The sequence below is a fragment of the Arctopsyche grandis genome, chromosome 1, assembly GCF_051622035.1.
Source record: "Arctopsyche grandis isolate Sample6627 chromosome 1, ASM5162203v2, whole genome shotgun sequence".
In the NCBI taxonomy this organism is placed as follows: domain Eukaryota; kingdom Metazoa; phylum Arthropoda; class Insecta; order Trichoptera; family Hydropsychidae; genus Arctopsyche; species Arctopsyche grandis.
Window position 1 is genome coordinate 39,818,598 of NC_135355.1, and position 23,244 is coordinate 39,841,841.

A 23,244-nucleotide genomic window follows, 5' to 3' on the forward strand; every position below is an offset into this window, starting at 1 on the left:
TAAATCACTCTTCAACTCCTCTTTAAAATCACGCGCCGAAATGTCAAAGGTAAAAAAATTTGAAAAAAATTCACAAAACTTCATATATTGCTAATACGTATAGATAGAATAAAAAGTTAACGGAACTTACAATTAATCAAGTGGAATTTTATAATTATTATCGTTTTGATTTTTAATTGAATTTCGTGGACTTAGTTTTAAAACACTCTTCAACTCGTCTTTAAAATCACCCGCCGAAATGTCAAAGTGAAAAACATTAGAAAAAAATCACAAAACTTCATCTATTGCTAATACGTATAGATAGAATAAAAAGTTAACGGAACTTACAATTAATCAAGTGGAATTTTATAATGATTATCGTTTTAATTTTTAATTGAATTTCGTGGACTTAGTTTTAAAACACTCTTCAACTCCTCTTTAAAATCACGCGCCGAAATGTCAAAGGTAAAAAAATTTGAAAAAAATTCACAAAACTTCATATATTACTAATACGTATAGATAGAATAAAAAGTTAACGGAAATTACAATTAATCAAGTGGAATTTTATAATGATTATCGTTTTAATTTTTAATTGAATTTCGCGGACTTAGTTTTAAAACACTCTGCCGAAAACATTAAAAAAAATTCACAAAACTTCATCTATATTACCACTACGTACAAGTGAAATATACAAAAGAGCTTAAAACACTCTGCCGAAAACATTAGAAAAAATTCACAAAACTTCATCTATATTACCACTACGTACAAGTGAAATATACAAAAGAGCCTCGTAAAAATTCAACGGAAGTTTGAAAAAAATTGAGTGGAATTGTATCAACGATTTTAATCATAGACTTAAATTTAAATCACACGCCGAAAACAAAACTTCATCTATATTACTACTACGCACAGAAAGAGAGAGAGAGAAATATAAAAGAGCCTTATAAAAAGTCAAAAAATTTAGTGGAATTATTTTAACGATTTTAAATTTGGAATTTCATAGACTTATACCAGCGTCGAGTTGCTTCTAACACTAAACCGTAGTAGTAGTTGCAGCATGATTTTGAACGTGTACAATATAGTACGAAAAAGAAATAACACTTCTGAACACCGAACAAAAGTTTTGGCGGCAAAGCGGCAAAGTCGTCGCTTTCGAACTTTTGAAACTGTGTGGCCGACAACAAAACATCCCCACGACTTAGAGAGGTGGTAGCAGTAGGTGAACGAGGGCGAGGGGGTGGGGGTGGAGGGTCACTAGTGTTAGCACAGACCGGGCGACGTCGCAGAGGAGGCACACGCAGCGTATCGCTTGCCGCGGGAAACTGACCGACAGCAGAGCGTGCCGGGCCGTGGGGGGATCCAGGGGCGGGGCGGTTCTCCAAGGGGAGGGGGGAAGGGTGTGTGTGTGTGTGTGTGTGAGTGTGTGCGCGAGGGGAGGTGGCAGCGTTGCAGGGAGGGGGTGGTCGAAGCGAGCGAGTGGTTGAGTGGTTGAAGCGCGCGTACTTGCGTGAGCGCGTGCGTTGTTCGAGTGGTGTGCGTGGGAAGTGGCGCGACGAGTCACGCGGTGCAGCCGCTGGTCGCGGCGGTGGCCGGCGGCGCACTGGCGCGTGATCCACGACCGCGACCGCGGCAGACGCGAGACGCAGGGGACGAAGGGGAAGGGGGGGGGGGGGAGATAGTTGTGTCTGTGTGTGTGTGTGTGTGTGTGTGTGGGTGGGTGGGTGGGTGTGGGGGGGGGAGGGGGTGGTGTGTCTGGTGCAGTTTCCCCGGCGGAAGTGCACCGTCGCGCGCCGTGTACACTTTTCCGCGAGGCAATCGATGTGGCGTCTGGAGAGTGGCCGGCGAGGCGGATCCGTGCGATCCAAATAGTGTTGGGTGGAATTTCGGATTTGGGTGTGTGGAATTTTCGGGAGTCCGGGAATTCCAGTACATTTTTATTTATTTATATAATTCTAGCTATGTATCTAGGGGTCTACGTGACGAGACAGAATGTTAAATTACAGAAAACACAAATATCGAAAGGCAAAGGTCGAAAAAAAAAAACTCACTTAATTTGCGCGAGCAGGATACAACAGGAACAAGAGGAACATGCTTTTCCTCCCGTATTCTGCGCGCGCCCATTAATACGGGAGGAAAAGTCTGTTTCTCTTGTTCCTGTTGTATCCTGCTCCCGGGAACGCATGCCGGGTTCAGTTATGTAGCTAAAAATGAAAAAATGAATAAGAGATCCGCTCCAACGCATAAATACTTGCTCCAACTCTGCTTCGTGCTCCGAATAGTTTTTTAATAGGAATCATATTATTTATAATCTTTATTTAAACACAGATTACCCAAACACAATCTGCGTTAGATCGTCGACTTTAGAGAGTTTAATATTATGCTGTACATTAACATTCAAATAATGTAATACTATGATTTATAATAGAATAAAATAAAAATTGTAAAATAGTAAATGATCAGTAGATCAGTAGCTATTAAAATAGATATAAGATAGTCGAATCAAAAAATTTTATTTTTTATTTTGTTTGGAAAATTTACAGTTTTATTAATTACAAAATTGATAACAAAATATAATTATTAGAAGATGAAACCTTTTAAAATTTTCGCATATACATACATATGTATGTACACAGGTGAGAGAAAAAAAATTAAACATTAAAAATAAAAAAATAACTATAAATGATAGTGGTAATATAATAATATTAATAATAATGAAAATAATAACCTAGATTATTGTTATTATAACAATAAAAATTATTAGATTCAAACTAAGGAAATAAGTAATAAATTAAGTAAGATAACATTGAGCAACAAAAAAAATTACCAGAGCAGAGACTAAACAATCTTTACTAAGTTTGACCCATTGAATTCAAATATGATAATGATTTTTTTTGGTTCGTGATCGTTTACGAGATATGATAGATAGATAGATTTTTATAGTTTTTTGGCTTTTGCGGTCTTAAAATCAAAATCTAGTATTGCTGTGCTCAAAGTGAGTATTGGAATCAATAGTCGGATGTTTTATACATATATTGATTGTGATTTTTTATTGTTTTAAAATACTTAGTTGTTAATTGTCTAGCGCAGTGGTTCTCAAGTGCGGCCATGGTGGCCGCATGCGGCCACGAGGATTTTACTGCGGCCACCAGCGACTTTGGCAACAATTGTTTTATTAATATTGTCTATTTTTCCCACTACCGTATATTGCGAAAGATCATTCAGTGTAATGCACTTTATTAAAAACAAATTTAGAAACCAGCTGACAGACGCAAACTTAGAAGCAGCAAAGCGGCTTGCACTGGAGGAAAGGAGTATTGAGCAATTTCCATTGCATTATTATTAAATAAATAGATACCAAAATGTTAAAATTTCTTTTATTTTATGAATAAATTGATCCATTTTTTTTTTGTAACTTTAATTTATTTGATTAAATTTGGTGCGGCCACCAGACATTTCCATGGGATTACTATTATCACCTGTGCAGCCACGGTAAAATTTCGCCAATTTTTTTGGCCAGTTTTTTATTTCACCATGTTTATAAGGATTGGTTTTCTATTTCAATATATTTTTTTTATCTAAACGTAATAAATTGAGCGGTAATTGCGTTAGAAATACTTTAAATTAAAAAATATATAAAGAACTTGCATGGAATTCCTCGAAATGAAGATATTGTTATCATTGTATTATGTTTGTTTGTTTTGTGTTTCAAAATTTGTTTTATCTTTTATCTATATATTATTTATATGGACGGTGGGGATTTTACTATTCTCCCTATTGTCTGGAATAAAAAGTTATTATTATTAGTAAATACCTGGGCTGTTGAGCTGCTTCAAAATTTACGAACTCCGACTCCGTTTCCGACTTAACCTTACATATGTCTCAACTCCGACTCCGATTTGAACGTATATGTATAAAATTATTAGTATAATATAAATAATAGTGATTTTCAAAATCAAAGTAATTAAAAGAATCACTAAAAATTGACATGTAACTTAATTTGTTGAATTATTAGTAATGAAATAGGTATAAATAAAAAGTAAACAAATTAATTTAATAAAAAAAAATTGAGAAAATAATCGGTTTAAGCAGCAACACATTAAAATACGTCTAATTCAATGATTGTACTTACAATGTAATTTAAATTCATGATTTATATTAAGAAATTATTAAGTTTTAATTTATTGTTGGTTTCCAACTTCAATAAAGTTGGAAACTCTAGTTAAAACAAACCGTAAAATCATATAAATAAAATAATAAAAATAAGTTGGAGTCGGTTGATTTTTCTACGACTCCGACTCCGATTCCACAACCCTGCTAAATACTGTAAATCAGCAATATCCAAGCTACATGTACATTAATACATATAAACCGCAACAAAGTGTTAAGATAAAAAGCATTTAAAAATAAATAAAAAATAGACTAAATAAATTAGTGGTCGACAGCCTTTAGTGACCTGAGACGATTTTTTAAGTGACTTGTCAAGAACTATACGTAACTAAGCAATTGTATTGTGAAGAATGTTAAACTATGTACATATTTATTTTTAATTGAATATTTTATTGAAAATATCAGCAATTTAAATAATAGCCCGAATCCTTGAACAATTGATGAATTCTTTGCATGCGAATTGCTACTATTCTAAATTTATAAAAAAAAAACCATTCACAAAAACAAACAATGACATATATCGTGACCCTTCAATAAACATAATTTGTAAAACATGTCATTCAAGAAAGAATACATATGGGCGAAAACACATTGAGTGATACGTGGCACACCTAGCCCATATACAAACATGGTACACAGTTACAAAAATCACCCCCTGGAGTGTTTTCGATGATATTTTATCCTTGATCGATAACGGTGAATACCATATTTGAAGAAATGTAGGAGAAACATATGCACTATGGACGTGCAACTTCACCCGAATTTGATTTGGGGAACACCCACTGTCACAGCGTGGAGCCAAGGACGTGACGTTCCTTACAGTTCAGTGTGTTTTCACCCTAACGCGGTTTTATCAATTACTAGCTGAATCCGGCATGCGTTGCAATGCGACAGTAACGCGTGCAATTCCCATTCTCCTTCCCGTTCCCGTTTCCGTAGTAGTGGGAGGTAGGCGTGGCGCGATTATTGTCACACTCGTGGCGTGATGCGTGATGCGTGACGGGAGGATAACTTTAATTTCGCGTCAGTAAAATTGTAATTACGAATATTATTATTAAGAGGTTTTTTCCCATTTTTTGTTCACGGTAATCTTCCCGGACATCCATACAACAAATCCTGAAAGTTCCGTCGTAATCGGTTCAGTGTTTTAGGAGCCTATTCGAGACACAAAAACAGACATTCAATTTTATATATATACTAGCGGAACCCAGCATGCGTTGCAATGCTACAATAACTCGTGCAATTCCGGATCCCATTCTCATTCCCGTTCCCGTTCCCGTTCCAGTTCCCGTTCCCGTTCCCGTTCCCGTTCCCGTTCCCGTTCCCTTTCCCGTCCCCGTTCTTGTTCCCGTTCCACAGACATTCAATGTTATATATTTGTTGACGTGGGCCATCCGCTGTGTGTTTGTGGTATAGCCCTGAATGGTCATAACATTCAAGTGCGAGGTAGGCGCGGCGCGATTATTGTCACACTCGCGGCGTGATGCGTTGAAGGCGGGAGGATAACTTTACTTTCGCGTCAGTAAAATCGTAATTACGAATATTATTATTAAGAGGTTTTTTCACATTAATCTTTCCGGACATGCATACCACAAATCCGGAAAGTTCCGTCATAATCGGTTCAGTGGTTTAGGAGCCCATTCGAGTCACACAGACAGACATTCAGTTTTATATATACATATATAGATACAATTTTCAACGCGCTTTATTGGACTCATTTTCGGGGTTACGGTTTTGAGATTTTACACAGTGGTGGATTTGTATAGCACAAAAAAAAGTCTCTACAAGTTCAGGTAACGATACATAAGAAAATCAGTAATCTGATAGCATTTCCAATATGCAATTTCCTCGCCCGAGCAGCATCGTCCCAAAGAAGAGCACCGCTCATTTTGAATTAGTGCACTAATAATAAATTGCACTGCAAGTTACTAAAGTGCAGTTGGGGCCCCACAATCAGCTCGATCTGATTTCGAGTTCAGGTTCATTATTGGCTTGGTTCAACTATACTTGCTTCTACATATAAACGTACGTATTGTGAAGCGTGCGATTAGCGCACGAAACCCATACCTCGAGCTCCAATAAATCTCGAACGCTCGACGCTCACGATGCGAATTCATGACTCATGTTCATGTCCTTTGGTTTTGTCGATCTCTTCGACAACTTCATGTTATATTTTATACCCGCGTGTGCATTTTCATTATTTATACATATATTGTCGAATTGAATTCGCGGAAAATGAAATTCATTCATGCGATTTTTCCGTTGCGTACATTTTTCATTCATCAATGGACACAACAAGAAGCTCACCTTGGGCGTAATTCAATGGGCTTATCGCGATGGAAAATCTCATTTTCCCTCGGCAATTAACGTACTAGAATTTCTTTGATTCACGCAACCGAATGCAAATAGATAGATGTTTTTCAGTTGCCCCACTCACTCGCTCGCAGTGTATAATTGTGTGTGGGGGGCAATTTATTTTGCATTACATATGTATATATGTTTACTTGTTTGGCCTGTAATCATTCATTTATTTGAGGAACACTGAGACAAAAGACGCGACCAAAGACATAAGTAAAGATAATCTGGTAGTTTTGCAAAAAATAATCTGGTAGGCCAAATCTATATCGTCGCGTTCCTTTTCAAACCTCACCCCCTAGGGTATAATCGGTGATGTTTTATCCTTGTATTGACAGTGATCAATATTTAAAGAAATGTAGGAGAAACTTGTCAAAATAATAATATCGTACGAACTAATGACACGGAGATACGCCTCTCACAGCTGGAACCCACATAGTATTTAAACAGAGTGGTACATGACCCGTAAAAAAACAATAACCTGATATATGACAGGACAAAACTTACCCTATATAGTCCTTTGGGTGATATTTTATTCTTGTATTGACATAAGTTAAACTGCGATCGATACTGGTGATTCCCATATTTCATTGATTCATCATAATAAGATCGTGCGAATTAATAATGAAATGAAGATACCCCTCTTACAGCGGCAGCTACCTACCCGTCCCGTACTGTACTTTTGGGTGTTTGGGATATTTTTTTCTTGTATTGACATAATTTTGACGGTAATTAATTCCGTTGCTTCCCACATGTGAAGAAATGTAGGAGAAACTTTTCAGAAAAATAAGACTGTACGAATTAATGACATGAAGATACGCCTCTCACAGCTGGAGCCCACCTATGCGTCCCGTATCATACTTTTGAGTGGTCTTAGCATGATGCCTCAGTGACTAACGATACACATTATATGATAGCCAGTAGCCAGCAGTATAGCTCGGTCAATGCGTTAATGTTAACCGCAGAGAGGTTCCCGGGTTCAAACCCTGGGACCTCGATTGACCTCTATTGAAAAGAAGAATTTTTGTCGAAGAACATCCACAGTGACATCTATGGAGAAATTTTTGCTGCATTTTATAATCAAATTGGCGATCCTCAAGACGCTGAATAACTTGAGATTAGCAAGAGAGATAGGAAAGGAGGTGTCAATTTTACAGGAACCGTTTCAATGACAACGACCCGGAGTCACAAACCAAGGTCTGGCCAGCAGCGAGACTCTAGTGGGACTCGAACCCGTAACCACTATGATCGACGACAAAATGAACGACATAATTATCCAGCAGCATAGCTCGGTCGTTAAGCTTCTGCTTAACACCGAGAGGCGCCGGGTTCGATCCCATGAGCTGACTTCGATTGAAAATAATTTTTCCGAGTACATCTGTAGTGCTGCTCGTCAGACTTGGATATTTGTGACTCCAGGTTGATCGTTCCCTATCAGAGTTTGCCAATTTTCTCTGATTTCATTGTTGAAACGGTTCCCGTTTCAAAATTGACTACAAATCCTACCTACCTACTATGTCAACACTATTTGAGTATGATTAATGTACAATAAAATTTATGTACAATTCATAGACGTATTTACGTTAATTTGCAAATTTTTCATTGTCTCGTAATTCAACGACTTGTAATAAAAATGTTGCATTGTAAATGTAATTGGCCAGGAAGGCGCATTGGTGTTTACCTGTAAGGCCTTCCTGGTATATACATATGAAAAAATAAAATAATATGCTTACCACTATTTCACGCCACTGGATTAATAATCCACACATGGCGTGGATTAGTGTTGACTAATGTCGGCGCACGCAATGCACGAGTCTCATTTTACTCAACCACCTAAGTCTCCCGACAACCAAATCCTACATTTTGGGGGCTCGCCCAGGATGGAGATGGAGTAATAAAGATCAAAAGGAGTCATGGAGGAGTTCGGGACGGAGACCGAACTCGTTACAGAAAATGTTTGAGGTTATGGAATGTTGTATGCTTGGCATAAATAGGAGAGATAAGAAGCGGAACCCGTGACCACTCTACTCGAAAGCATTATATGCTAACCACTAATTCACGCCACTGGTTGAAATCATTACAAAATATAACCTATCCGTGATTCTCACTTTTCGTTAAATAATAGCCAGCAGCATAGCTCGGACGTTAAGCTTCTGCTTACCGTCAAGAAGGTGCCGGGTTCTATCCCTGAATGAAAATGAATTTTTCAGAGTATGCTGTTGGTCAGACCTGGATTTGTGACTACAGGTTGATCGTTTCCTATCAGAGTTTGCCAATTTTCTCTGATTTCATTGTTGAAACGGTTCCCGGAAAAAAAAATTGGCTAAAAATCCTTCCTACCTACTATGTCACCACTATTTGAAAAATTTGATTGATGTACAATAAAAATTTATGTACAATTCATAGATGTCTCGTTAATTTGCGAGTTTTTTCAGTGTCTCGCAATTCAACGACTTATAATAAAAATGCTGTATTTGTATTTGTAATTGGCCAGGAAGGCGCATTGGGATTTACCTGTAAGGCCTTCCTGGTATATATGTAAAAAATAAAAATAAAAAATAAAATATGTACATATATACATATATACGTCTGCAATTTCAAAGTGGCGTATGAAAAAAAATTGTCTCGATTTTGACCGCATCTAATGGCGAAATTAGCACGCAGTTTGTTCGTCACCAAGTTCGCTCGCAGAGCAGAAAAATGTACGTGCACGCCTAGTTATATAATTCAAAAATGCATTAGTGAGGTGCTAACCATAATGACTTATGACTGGCTAATGTTTGCGGAAAAAATATCGACTGATGTCAATGGCACGGCATGCATCGCTCGTCATGCAACAAAAGCGCCGAAACGCAACTCGACTTCAGGTCTTTGCACAGCAAAAACAAAAGCCGCCCACCCTCCCCCAGCCTCCTCGTCTTTTTTCAGCGCGTCTAAATAGACAGACAGACGGACACAATTTTCGGCAGGAAGGAGGGGGTGGGTGGGAGGGGGGAAAATGCCGCCCACAACGGTCGTTCGTCGACACTGAAAACACACAACGTACACTCATACTGGTATACTAACTAGTACAATGAAAAAGAGAAAAATGAGCCCAAACAAAAAATAATTTGAATTTCAAATGCGCTGAAAAAACCTAATCGCTTTAACTCGCAACTGACAAAACAGTGTATTCACCGAGTTGCACGGCAACTTGTGTAGTAATTAGTGATATTGTAGTATCGGCAAACGATTTTAAATGATGCAAAATAATTGATGATATGCCGGACGCATTTAACGCATTGACAATTTAATTATTTAGATTTGGAATTAATTTAGATATTTAACTTTCAATTTGGGACCGCAATGTACTCAAACTGGTTTTATAAGGGCGCGGCACAGATTACCCAAACACAGTCTGCTTTAGATCGTCAACTTTAGTTCAACGTCAACCCTAGTCAGTCAACACTATTGTGTCAAAGTTATGTAAATAAAGTAAGTAAAACTAATGTCACCTATGTATGCTTCACCTGTATGGAATAACATCTCGAATACTAACCTTTCTAACCTCCAAGTAATACAAAATAAATCCCTAAATATAATTTATAATACACCCATTGCTTGTACCATATGTACAAGCAATGTTTAATCGCCATAGTTCTTTATCAACTCAAAATAAAATAAAATTATATCGCGCGCTCATATTACCATTATTAACCTATGCTTCACCTGTATGGAATAACGTCTCGAATACTAACCTTTCCAACCTCCAAGTAATACAAAATAAATCCCTAAAAATAATTTATAATACACCCATATGTACTAACTTGAAAAAACTGCATGCCATATATAATATTCCGTTTGTTACAGACATTACTAACAAACTAACCAGTAGATTCTATGACAGAATCACTAATAACCATACTAACACACTTGTGAAGATTCTCGGTGATTACAACTAAATGTCTATACCCTTCAGGTATAACACACAGATTACCTAAACAAAATCTGCTTTAGGTCGTCGACTTTAGAGAGTCTTTAATTAATATTATGTATTAGATGCATTACGAGCGTTTGTAAGAATTGTAAATAGGTTTTTGAGCTCTTTTTTCTATTATGCTGTACATTAACATTAGAATAATATAATACTATGATTACTAACAAAATTAAATTAAAATTGTAAAATAGAAAATGATCAGTAGATTAGTATCTATTAAAATAGATATAAATAAATAATTTAGTAATAATAAAAAGCATTTAAAAATCAAAAACCAAAAATTAGGGCGCGGTGTGTTGAATCGACGCACAGTCCGTTCGTAGATGGAAACATATCAAATATCAAAATTTTGAGATTTTTATTATAATAAATTGGTTTTTAATGATATTTTAACAATATTTATATATATTTTTATGAATACATCATATTTTCAAAATCAGAACCGTACGTTTGTATCTTTTAAAAATCATTGTTTACAAGCCTCTTCTACGTTTGGATTCGCTCTTTCGTCTGACGGCATTTTGGTTTTGATATCCTACATTCTTCCGATCGTTTTGAAACTTTGCCATTTTGCGCGGTTTGGTCAACAATACATATATATTCAAATCAAATCCGTCAGTACGATTGTGAAAAATAATCGTAATCGAACAGTTTAAAAAATTCTACAATTTTAACCATCTTGACGTCTAATAGTAAGTTGCCGTATTTTTCTGCCTTATCTTTTTTACACTATATCTTATAAAATTTGCATTATAGGCTCTCATATATACTTCCATAATTCTCCAAATTTATTTAGAATGCTTTTTTTTAAACTTTTTACCTATTTTCTAAGATTTTCGTTTAAATATTCTAAATATACGATATTCAATCTGTCCATTGGTATAAAAATGGAAATCCATCTTTACGGATTTAGTTTTTAAAAAATCAAGAAAATATCGTTCAATCGTTCATGCTTGCGTAACAAATACTGTATTTCACACACTATTTAAAATGCATTTTTTTCAACTTTCTATCTATTTGCCAAGCTTTTCGTTTAAATATTCCAAATAAACGATATTCAATCTGTATATAAATATAAAAAGGGAAATCCATCTGTACGGATTTGATTAAAAGAAAACTACAAACATCGTTCAATCGTACATGCTTGCGTACCAAATGACTTGTATTTCGCGTGCATCGACACTATTTAAATTGTATTTTTTTCAACTTTCTATCAATTTGCCGGGCTTTTGGTTTAAAAATTCTTAATTAACAATCTTCAATCTATCTATTGATATAAAAATAGAAATATATCTTTGTCCATCACATTTTAAAACTAAAAAATATCACCCATCCAAGCGTGTGGTTTTCCGTTGTGCAATTCGACAGTTTTCAAAGTATGACAGTGAAATTTAGGATATAGACTATCTCATGTATGTATGTATGTAGATATGTATTGGAAAGGTTTGTAGCCCACGACTGAAGGCCTCTCACACAAAAATGCCCGAGCAACGCTGGGCTGTTTATTTAATATTTATAGAAAACAATTGGAGAAATAGATTTGAAATGGGTTTAAGGTTTTTAGAGGTAAATAATTTAATTCGAATAACGCTTGGTGAAGACTGACAATGCCAGTTAGTAATCTTATTAAAAAAATAATAAATGTATATATGTATGGCTTTTAACATAAAATCAATATTTCAATATTTTATTTTTTATAATTCAAATAGGATAAACGGCAAAACCGCATTTTTGTTCAATCGTATATTTCTTATAAGATATGCAATATAATATTGTTTTTTATAATCATACATCATATGTTTGTATGTATGTATACGTTCACGATAATTTTGTTGTTGAAAAATTTCATTTTAAGAATTTTCTAAAAAATCAATCGAATGCTAAATTCGATAAATTTAAGCTTTTTTTTATACTATACGAATTGTTTTGTTTGAAACATAATATTATGTATTATTGTTGAATAATAATCAACTGTTCATCAATCTCTAAATTATTTAGACTGTTAGAAAAAAAGCGTTACGGTACATGGTCGTAAAGAGCGATTACCGAACTGTTATTTGTATATATAAAAATGAAAAAAAAAACAACAAACTGTGAACTCTTCGCATTATGTCGTACATTCAACACGATACGACGAGATTGAAAGTGAAATGAAATTGTATTTGTAGGTAAATGTATCACACATCAAATGTAAATCTATACATATGTACATATGTATATATGTTACACCGAATCCGTGAAATTGTCTATTTCAAGCATTCGGCAAGAGAATTGCCGAATGCGTGAAAAATGCAAGCACGTTGCCCAGTTCACGGATTCGGCAAATTCTTTGGCGAATGCGTGTATTCAGCATGAATTTGTCTGCTCAAAGCGTGGAGTCGGCAGATAGACAGCTCCGGTGTTGTTTTTTAGAACTGGACAGCGTGGACAAGTGTCAAAATGACAGCTGAACGAGGATGTTTAATTTACATATTATTATGTATAATATGACTACATACATATTTTTCGATCATCTCATATAACTTATACATAAATTAATGATATTTTATGTATAAGCACTGCTGTCTATTTGCCGACTCCACGCTTTGAGCAAACAAATTCATGCCAAATACACGCATTCGCCAAAGAATTTGCCGAATCCGTGAACTGGGCAACGTGCTTGCATTTTTCAGGCATTCGGCAATTCTCTTGCCGAATGCGTGTAATAGACAATTTCACGGATTCGGTGTAACATATGTATATATAAATCAATGTTCGTCTGTCTGTCAAGTATGCGCTTCTATACCAGTCAACTTATTGCGATGAAACTTACAGGAGTTATTTTGTGTATGTCCGCAATGGTTTTTGTAAAATAAAATCGCCCAAAAACGGAAACGTAAAAAACGGGAATGAGTGGCATTGCATGGCAAATAATTTCAAATCAATTCGCAACCTACGTTGTTAGGGTAAAATAAACAAACAATTGCATAATTGAAAAAGTGTTCACCGCCTTCTATTGTTTTTACTTTATCTATGTACGTTAGTAACAATAGATGAAGTTTTGTGATCATGCGAAAATTTGAACTCGAGATTTCGACTGATTCGAACTCAGAATTGATCACTGATTACGTTTTCATTAACTAGAAAAAATGTGTGTGTGTGTGTGTGTGTGTGTGTGTGTGTGTGTGTGTGTGTGTGTGTGTGTGTGTGTGTATTTTGGGCATTTTTTGAACACCGTTAGTCCTATCGAACTGAAACTTAGTATCAGTTACTGAAACTATTATCGATACGACGTACATTTTTTTCAATATTTTAAGGTGACCGGAAATGGTACCTCCCCTATAGGTGTCCCCTTTTTTTATGTTTTTGAATTCAATTATATCCCAAGCCGCTAACTGAATCGGACTGAATTTTTTTAACATAAAATAGAAAAATTTTATATTGTAATATTTTTTGAATATTTTTATCTGAACCGGAAGTAGTACTTTTACTCTAGAGAAATGAGGTTTTTTTATTTGTTTCTCAGAAACATTTTGGTTTATTGAACTGAAATTTCATATCCAAAAGTTTAAGTCTAATACCAAGTTATGAATAAAATTTGGTAAGCATTTTTCAACCGGAAGTGGCAGTTTACTCTTGGTCGATTTTTTTCCACTATTTTTTTCGGCCCCTTAAACATGTGTGTTCTTCACGAAAAAATTCAAGTATAATTCTTGTATCAATGTGATGAAAATAAAAAAAAATTACTAAATTTAATAAACCTGAAGTGGGATTTTTTTGTCCTAATAAGGTCAAAAATGTTGTGCCCACTATTCTGTCTACACCCCTGAACGTATCAAGCTGAAAATTTATATTTCTATCCTTTATGTACTAACTTAGATCTGGTAGGGTTTTGGTCAGAATTCGTAAACCAGAAGTAGTATTTTTTTTAAAGCAATATTTCATTATTTTTCAATTATTTTATTTTGACCTTTTAAATTTTTTAAGCTTCTTGATATTTATTGTGTATAATAAAAATAGTAATTTTAAGAAAAAATAAAAAAAAATCACTTAATTTAATGAACCGGAAGTGGGATTTTTTTCCTCTTAGAAAGGTCAAAAATGTTGTGCCCACTACTCTGTCCACACCCCTGAGCGTATTAAGCTGAAAATTTATATTTCTATCTTTTATGTACTAACTTAGATCTGGTAGGGTTTTGGTCATAATTCGTAAACCGGAAGTAGTATTTTTTTTAAAGCAATATTTCATTATTTTATTTTGACCTTTTAAATTATTTTAATCATTTTTAGTCAAGTTTGCCGCCTGCGTTTTTCCGAAAAATGGGAACGGGAACGGGAAAGGTAAAGGGAACGGGAATTGCATTTGCTATTCTGGTATTGTAACGCATGCCGGGTTCAGCTACTTTTTACTTTATCTATGTACGTAGTAACAATAAATGAAGTTTTGTGATCATGCGAAAATTCGAACTCGATATTTTGACTGATTCGAACTCAGAATCGATCACTGATCGATTTCGTTTTCATGATCTATATGTAGAAAAAATGTGTGTGTTCGTGTCTGTGTGACTGTGTATTTTTTTAACTGAAAAATCTCTTATACATAATTTCACATTTTGATAGCCGGAGATTGGCGTCTCGATTATGATGCGAAACAAAGAACTGTCTAAATCGGTATATTTATATTATATGTATATATGTATGTATCATATTATATCTTGGAGGCATTCGTTTCGAGGCCGGTCAAGTTGTAACCGCCCGTTATATTGCAATGGCTCTATGCACGCCATATCCTCGATAGATTTTTTCATTGTTGCAGATCTGAACATCGTGCGAAAAAAATTATATTGAAAAAAGAACGAATATATGTGGCGGTTACGCTTTGCCCCCCCCCCCCCTTCCATGGCCTCCCAACCCTGTTCAGTCTAGCCCAGTGTTCCTCAAACATGTTTGAATGCACTTGAACGAAATTGGATGATGGACCAATGGATGGCTATGTTGGGTAGTTGAGGATTGGTCATGGAAGTGACTTAAATTTGATTATGTATTATATGTTTTTTAGTTGGTTTGGTATGTCGATAAAGTTATGGTAGACCATTTTAGTGGAAGTTTCTCCGTTTCAATTTCATAGACTGAAATTCTACGAGAGACTTATTTGCCGACAAATCTTTCAGCGAATGTCTACTTTTAAACTGTCCCAGTGCAAAACAATATTTTTTATGTAAAAGATTCTCAAAAACAAAGTCGGGAGATTTGTATTCCGTAGACTTTACTGTAGTGTCTCTACAATGGTTACGACAAATATAATAGACAAAGACTACGAAAGACTAATCTTCAGATGAATCTTTTAAGGAATGCCATATTTAGACCATTTCAGTGTAAAAAGTTTTCAGGAACCAAGTCGAAAGATTTGTCTACCTTAGAGTCTGCTTCAGATATATAGAAATATCATAGACGGAGACACTACGAGAGACTTATTTGCCGACAAATCTCTCAGCGATTGTCCACTTTTAGACTGTCCCAGTGCAAAACAATATTTTTTTATATAAAAGATTCTTAAAAACGAAGTCGAGAGATTTGTATCCCGTAGACTTTGATGTGGCGTCTCTATAATGGTTACGACAAATATAATAGACAGAAACTCTACGAAATACTAATCTTCAGAAGAAACTTTTAGGGAATGCCCATATTTAGACCATTTCATTTATTTATTTATATTTATATAATTTTAGCTATCTAGCTAATTTAAAAATACATTCTTAATTACTTAACTCTAAAATTTTATATTTAAATGTATATGCACTGTCCTTTACAGATGTGTTTCCTCGACAAATTTAGACATTAGTACAAAAAAAAATTTCTAAGTAAAAAGTTCTCAGGTCTATGACTCGAAGTCGAAAGATTTGTCTGCCGTAGAGTCTAGAGGGTTTTTACAATGGCTACGACAAATATCATAGACAGAGACACTGTGAAAGACTTATCTGCCGACGAGTCTCTCAGCGAATGTCTAATTTTAAACTGAGCCAGTGTAACTGTTATAAAGTGCCCTCCTGCGAAACTTGAGGAATTTCAAAAAATTATCAACAATTTCAACCTTAGAAAGACGGAGCGTCGAGATCGATAGAGTGTCTCCAGTATTTTTTAATCAAAATACAGCTTTTCTCAATACAAATGGGTACAATATAAATCTTTTTAATCATTTTATACATCAACATAAAAAAATTGTAGTCCTATAGCATATTTTTGTATTAAAAACTAACGACAAGTATCGACATTCAAACGCACATACATAACATAAGGCCAACAGGTGGCTGCATGACTCAATACCACGCGCCAAAAGCGACGAAAACAATAGCTTACGAAAATATAGCTATATTTTTCTCTCGCATTGATTCATCGATCAACAAGAATATACAAGCGAACAGTCAAAAACATGACTTATCGCTACCGCCTTTAAATCATACTTTGGAACGTAGAAATGTATAAATTTATTTATTTATTTTATTCTAAACAGACCATTGTGGCATAACAGGAATTACTAAAGCGCCACAATGGTCAAAAAATATAACACAAAAAAAAACAAAATAACAATTAAACATAAATTAATACATAACGAAAATAATATACTCATCAATTATACATAAAAAAATACACTTGAACATAAACATAAATACATCCATACATAAACATAAAAAAATAGCATTTAATAATAACAGATTAAGTAAAAATATCAAATAAAAAATATAGCATAAGGAATGCCTTACACCTACAGCCAGTTCCAATAAATATGTAAGGAACAACTACAAATACAAAACATCCCTGTAAGGCCCAAATGGAAGAGAGTTAATCAAAATTTCACTCATAAATCACAATCAATCATGAAAACAATGATGAGCGCAGACTACCAGATAAATGGGTTAGAGTAATTTCCGACAATTTACGCTCACTAAGGTGGAAAATATCACATTCAGACTCGGCAGCAACGATTTCATTAAGAAGTCGAATAGCTCTTGGAATAGGAGTCATTCGAAAAAAGAACTGTGCGGGCAGGAGGTACAGCCAGCAAATGATGATGTCTACCACGCACATAGTGATTAGGGACATAAAGCCCCAACTGCTCCAGTCATAAAGTCCCAACTATTTGGTTTTGAAAGCTATACACACCCTATATTTATTGTATTCCTAGAATGAACTACAATAAATGTATTTTTATACGATGTACCCCTTTTCTAAGTCATACAAAATCTATTCAAATAAATTTATTGTAGTTCATTCTAGGAATACAAGAAATATAGGGTGTATATAGCTTTGAAAACCAAATAGTTATTATGAAAAACGTAAAAATTGGGGCACTTGCATACCCCATTTCGGTGAGGGAGTGTTAAGATTGTGTACAATCGTCAGTAACTCGCATGTAATAGTACAGACAGCTATTTTCTGGTAAAAAACGTAAAAAATATTCTTCGCCAGGTTTTCAGGCCAAATACCACTCTGTGCAGGTCACAGAACTTTCGGCACACAACTATTGTCACCCGGTTACACCCACACAAAGCAAACCATCGATCGAATCGATCTCCAGCATCACTCTTGGCGGTTTTATTTGAGAGCCACTGACCTAGGCGATGACTGCGATTCGCATCGAGCGATAAAAAGAGACGCCGTGTCTATAAAAAAATATTGAGCGTCTATTAACTTTGGATAGTGCTGAAGCGGCTTTTTTCTGCGTCTACTGCGTTTTTTTCCTCCCCCCCCCCCCTTTCGCTTCTTTTTTTTTATTATTTTCGGCTACGTCTATCTACCGCGGCCAGGCTTTTTGAAAAGCCTTGCATATTTGTGTTGCATGCAGTGTTTTTCCAGCGCTTTGTCGATTGTGGGGCGCAACAGGAAGTTTTATCATTCGTCGGGCGCAAACGTGACATCGAAATGCGTTCAATTCTGGCTGAAAAACAAACCGTAATCGAAATTCCCACATCACAGGACCCACGCATTTACACTTGAAGGATTTCAATTTCAAGTAGAAAGCTTTTCAATTAGGGACACGTGACTTTTTCGACATGAGTAATTTTGTGATCAAAACAAATTTCTTATGAAACTTTGAGTTTCATGATATTTTTTTTTGAAATATTTTCATGAAACATTTTCATGAAGCCTTTTCATGTGTATGCAAGGCTAACGAAAGAAGGTGGGGTAGAGAAGGGGAGAAATTCCCGAGACTCGTGTTAATTGAATGACCCGATTTTGACTTTATATCATTTTTTGTTTCTTATTGATCTTTAAAAACATAAAGTAATACCTATGAGTAAAGTAAAAATATATATGATACATAATTTATCTATGACACTAAAAAATTAAACAAGCAAAAGGACTAAAAACCTTTAATAAAAAACTCCCAAAAGATAAATCTAATAAATTGATCAAAGATACATTCTTTTCTAACAGAGTGGTTTCAGTTTGGAATAGTCTTCCCAACGATTTAGTAACCTCTATTAATATTAATATTTTTAAGAATAAACTTGATACTTTTTTTAAAACCAAAGGATTTTTGTGATTCTTCTTTCCCATAATCATATTTCTGTATTTTTATCTTTTTTGTTTATATATTTTTTTTCTTCTCTTATTTTATTTTTATATTGTTTTTTAATGTATTTTAATTTTTCTCATTTTTTTATTGCATATATGTATAATTTGTAAAATATGTTTATTTCAAACCCCTTGGACCTATCGGCTTTGCCGCCTCCCCCAAGTATATTAAATAAATAAATAATGAGAGCCTATAATGCAAATTATATAAGATATAGTGTGAAAAAGATAAAGTTATAGGCGCTTAACCCTTTGAGTGCTGACGTCTTTTCTGTTGAAAGCCAGCCACGTTGAAATTTTTGCCAATATTTCCAACTAGAATCATTTAGACATCCAATAGAAAGCAGGTATAAAAATTGTAGCTAATCCAAACAAACCCTAGATAACTACAGCTGAGGATTTCGAGTTTTGCACAGGTATGTTTAGACTCTTGCAACAATATAAAATAAACAATAGAAGTATATTAATGGATGTATTTTTCCAAAACTAGTTCCATCTTCTTCAGTTTTGTTGAACTATAATGTTCACGGTCTAAATCCCAAGGCATAATCTAAAATACTCGGCAGTTAGGGATTTTTATCGGGTTTATAACATATGTATGTACGTATAAGCGTTTAAAAATGCGTAATTTTTACAAATATTTGTGCTTTGCAGTCATTAACTTAAAATCTAGTATTGCTGTACCAAAAGTGAGTACTGAAATCAATAGTCAAATATTTTTTCTATTAATTATGATTTTTTATTGCTTTAAAATACTTATAATTAATAATCTAGCGAACTTTGAAAGTTCAAAATATATATGTTTTTTACATATTTTTTTCTCAAGCTATTATATACATTTGTCTAATTTTATACCAAAACAAAATTCCGATCCGATTAAAAAGACAAGTTCTCCCGATTTATAACTATACACATAGTCTAATATAAAACAGTTCCCCCCCGCCTGGATTATTTATTATTTATTGCATTTAAATATACAAATAACGCTTTGTATAACATTTTTAAAACATCAATATAAAAACCACAACAATAAATATTTTGATGGATGATTTCAATTCGAATTGTATTATGCATACACAATACTGATCACATTATGATTGTATGCATGTCGCGATAATAATCAGGTTATTAATTAAAATTACGCCTAATTGAATGGTAACATCGTGTCTGAAGTGCATTTTTTTCCCTGTCGTCTATGAATTTTTTAAACATTAAAGCTAATTATAATAATGATGCAAAAAATATATCTATGCAAATTATTACACACGTACATACATACGTATGAACGTGCAACTCAAATATACATATGTCTTTTGGGGTGACTTGGAAATGTATTTTATTTTTTGATTAATCATAAATGTTCTCATTACGCAAAGATAGATAGCATTTGACACGCAAATTTAAGTGTACATATATAAAGATATAATTATATGCACCCGGGCATATATAATATTTGCATAATAAACTGCCGATTTCGGTTAGTCCGAAAAAACGGGTAGTAATTTTTTTTTAAACTTATTTTACATATAATTTAAATGACTTTTACGAGTTTATATGTAGATAAATGTGCAATAATCGTCAAAGGCAATCGTGTACTTTAGTTTATCATCTCTATCTATGTATGAATTTTTAGTGGATAATCGTCAAATCAAACTCAAATCACGTCTTGTTTCAATTGGAAGTTTCAGTCCTTTTCAACGTGTTATGTTTTCTAAGTACATTTTAAAACTGTAAATAAAAAAAAAACTAGCACAAAAGAAGCGCACACAAACAATTGAAAAATACGTACATATTATATAACAATTGAAAAATACGCACCAAGTGATCAGTGGGTTCGATCCGCCATACTGCTGGTTAGATTTGGGGGTATTTGTGACTCCAAATCGATTGTTTCTTATCAGAATTTGCCAATTTTATCTGATCATTGTTGAAACGGTTCCTCAAAATTGGCAAAAAATTGTCTTTCCTGTTGTCACAAATCTTATGTATTTGTTGTGTGTATAATTTGTAAAATTTGTGTACAAAATTTAAGTCCATAGATGTCTCAATGGATTAATTATTTAATTAATTAATTGTTATTTCATGTTCTTCAGCTTCTGTAAATACAGTGATTTATGTAATAATAAAATGTTGCATTGTTTGTAATTAATTGTCCAGGAAGGCGCATTGGGGTGTTCCTGTCAAGCCTTCCTAGTATATACAAGCCTTCCTAGTATATAAAAATACCAGGAAGGCCTAATAGTTAAACCCCAATGCGCCTTCCTGGCCAATTACAAACAATGTAGCATTTTTATTACATAACTAGCTGAACCCGTCATGCGTTGCAATGCCACAATAACGCGTGAAATTCCCGTTCCCGTTCTCGTTCCCGTTCCCGTTTTCGTTCCCGTTCCCTTTCCCATTCTCGTTCCCGTTCCACAGACATACATAGATATATTTGTTGATGTGAACCATCCGCTGTGTGTTTGTGTTACAGCCCTGAACGGTCAGTACATTCGAGTGCGAGGTAGGCGTGGCGCGATTATTGTCACACTCGCGGCGTGATGCGTTGAAGGCGGGATAGCTTTACATAAAATCGTAATTACGACTATTATTATTAAGCGGTTTTCTCCCGTTTTTCTTCCCGGACATGCATACAATAAATCCCGAAAGTTCCATCGTAATCGGTTCAGTGGTTTAGGAGCCTATTCGAGACACACACAGACATTTTATATATATAGATTTGCTGAATTAGCTAGTGAAAAACTAACGAGACATCTATGAATTTTAAACTTGTACATACATTTTTGGTACATAAATCATACTTCAATTAGCGGTGACATAGTAGGTAGGATGGTTTTTAGTCAATTTTAATGCAGGAACCGTTTCAACAATGAAATCAGAAAAGTTGGCATACACCTGCTAGGAAACGTTCGACTTGGAGTCACAAATATCCAAGTCTGACCAGCGACATTATAGATAATATACTTTTTATTCGTCCGTTTAATTCTGAGAGATAAGAGATGAGAGAAGAAATATAAAAAAAATGTGAAATGGCTGAGTAGGATTATTATCAGCATCGTGTTCAGATATAATGGCGTCCATGATCAAATGGGTTCAACGGTATATTATTCACGATGTGATCGAAACGAACGAACGTTGGTTGTAAAAGGATGCACAAGAAGACGATCCGATGAGAAATAGCCGAGGAATTCCGTTAACTATGCACAGTCCACTTCTACTAGTCTTAGCATTGTGTGGAATCTGATCAAACAAAGCTCACCGTTAACAGACCAGCCTTCATTCCGTTCGCGAATTCGTTAATTATTTATTAATAATGTTGTGTGCACACGTCAGTGATTCCCAACCCGTGAGACACCAATACAGAGAGACACCCGTGAGTAGTGTTCCTTCTCGAGAATTTCTCGGAAAATATGCCGATTTGAGAATTTTCATTTTTTGAGAAATTTTATAATTGATTATACAAAAATATTTTTTTGTCGAATATTTTCAAAAAGTTTACAACCACTGCCCTTTATAGAGCTGCATTTTAAAGGGCGGGTTTATACCTAATGTATGTACATACTTCTTAGAAGATTTTAATAAGGGGTCTGGGAATGATGAAAAATTGTTTACAGATTTCTAACTTTCGAGCGTGCCTTATCTTATTTATTTATTTTATTTATTTATTTTTAATACACAAGTATACCACATTGTCTTTACAGCTCACCCCAATATGAAACTGTGGCCAGTTCTTATTTTATTTATTTTTTTATTTTTTTAATGTCACAAATCAATATACACTCGTCATTACATATTTACTCCAATGCGACGGGTGTACGTTAACGAAATACAGAATACATAAACAATCAGAAATCAGAAATACAGTAATACATATACAATCAGAACATATAGCATATAACAATTAATCGGAAATAATAATCATAGAGACATCTATGGATTATTTTTAGATTTTTTTTTGTGTACAATTTTTATACATATAATAAATACGAAATTATAGAGATGTCTATAGATTTCAGATTACTGTGCATAATTATTACAAATTATACACAGGCAGAACAGGAATAGATCTAATACCAATTTTCAGGAACCGTTTCAGCAATGATCAGATAAAATTGGCAAACTCTGATAGAGAAACGATCGATTTGGAGTCACAAAACCCCCAAATCTAACCAGCAGATGGCGAGGACTCGAACCTTTGACCTCAGTGG

At 34.5% G+C, this 23,244-nt stretch overlaps 1 protein-coding gene across 19 annotated transcripts in view; it reads right to left on the reverse strand.

Moving 5' to 3' along the window:
• The window catches only part of mamo (maternal gene required for meiosis), a 144,366-nt gene extending 142,785 nt beyond the window's left edge, over positions 1 to 1,581 (reverse strand). For 13 of the 19 annotated variants that reach the window (XM_077442774.1, XM_077442736.1, XM_077442742.1 and 10 more), the window contains exon 1: positions 1,483 to 1,581. The gene's annotated coding sequence lies outside the window, so the exon portion shown is untranslated. Of the gene's footprint in view, positions 1 to 1,250 lie in introns of all 19 variants that reach the window. The other 6 variants (XM_077442850.1, XM_077442842.1, XM_077442798.1 and 3 more) reach the window with 1 other exon arrangement.
• Between the last annotated feature and the right edge of the window lie 21,663 nt (positions 1,582 to 23,244).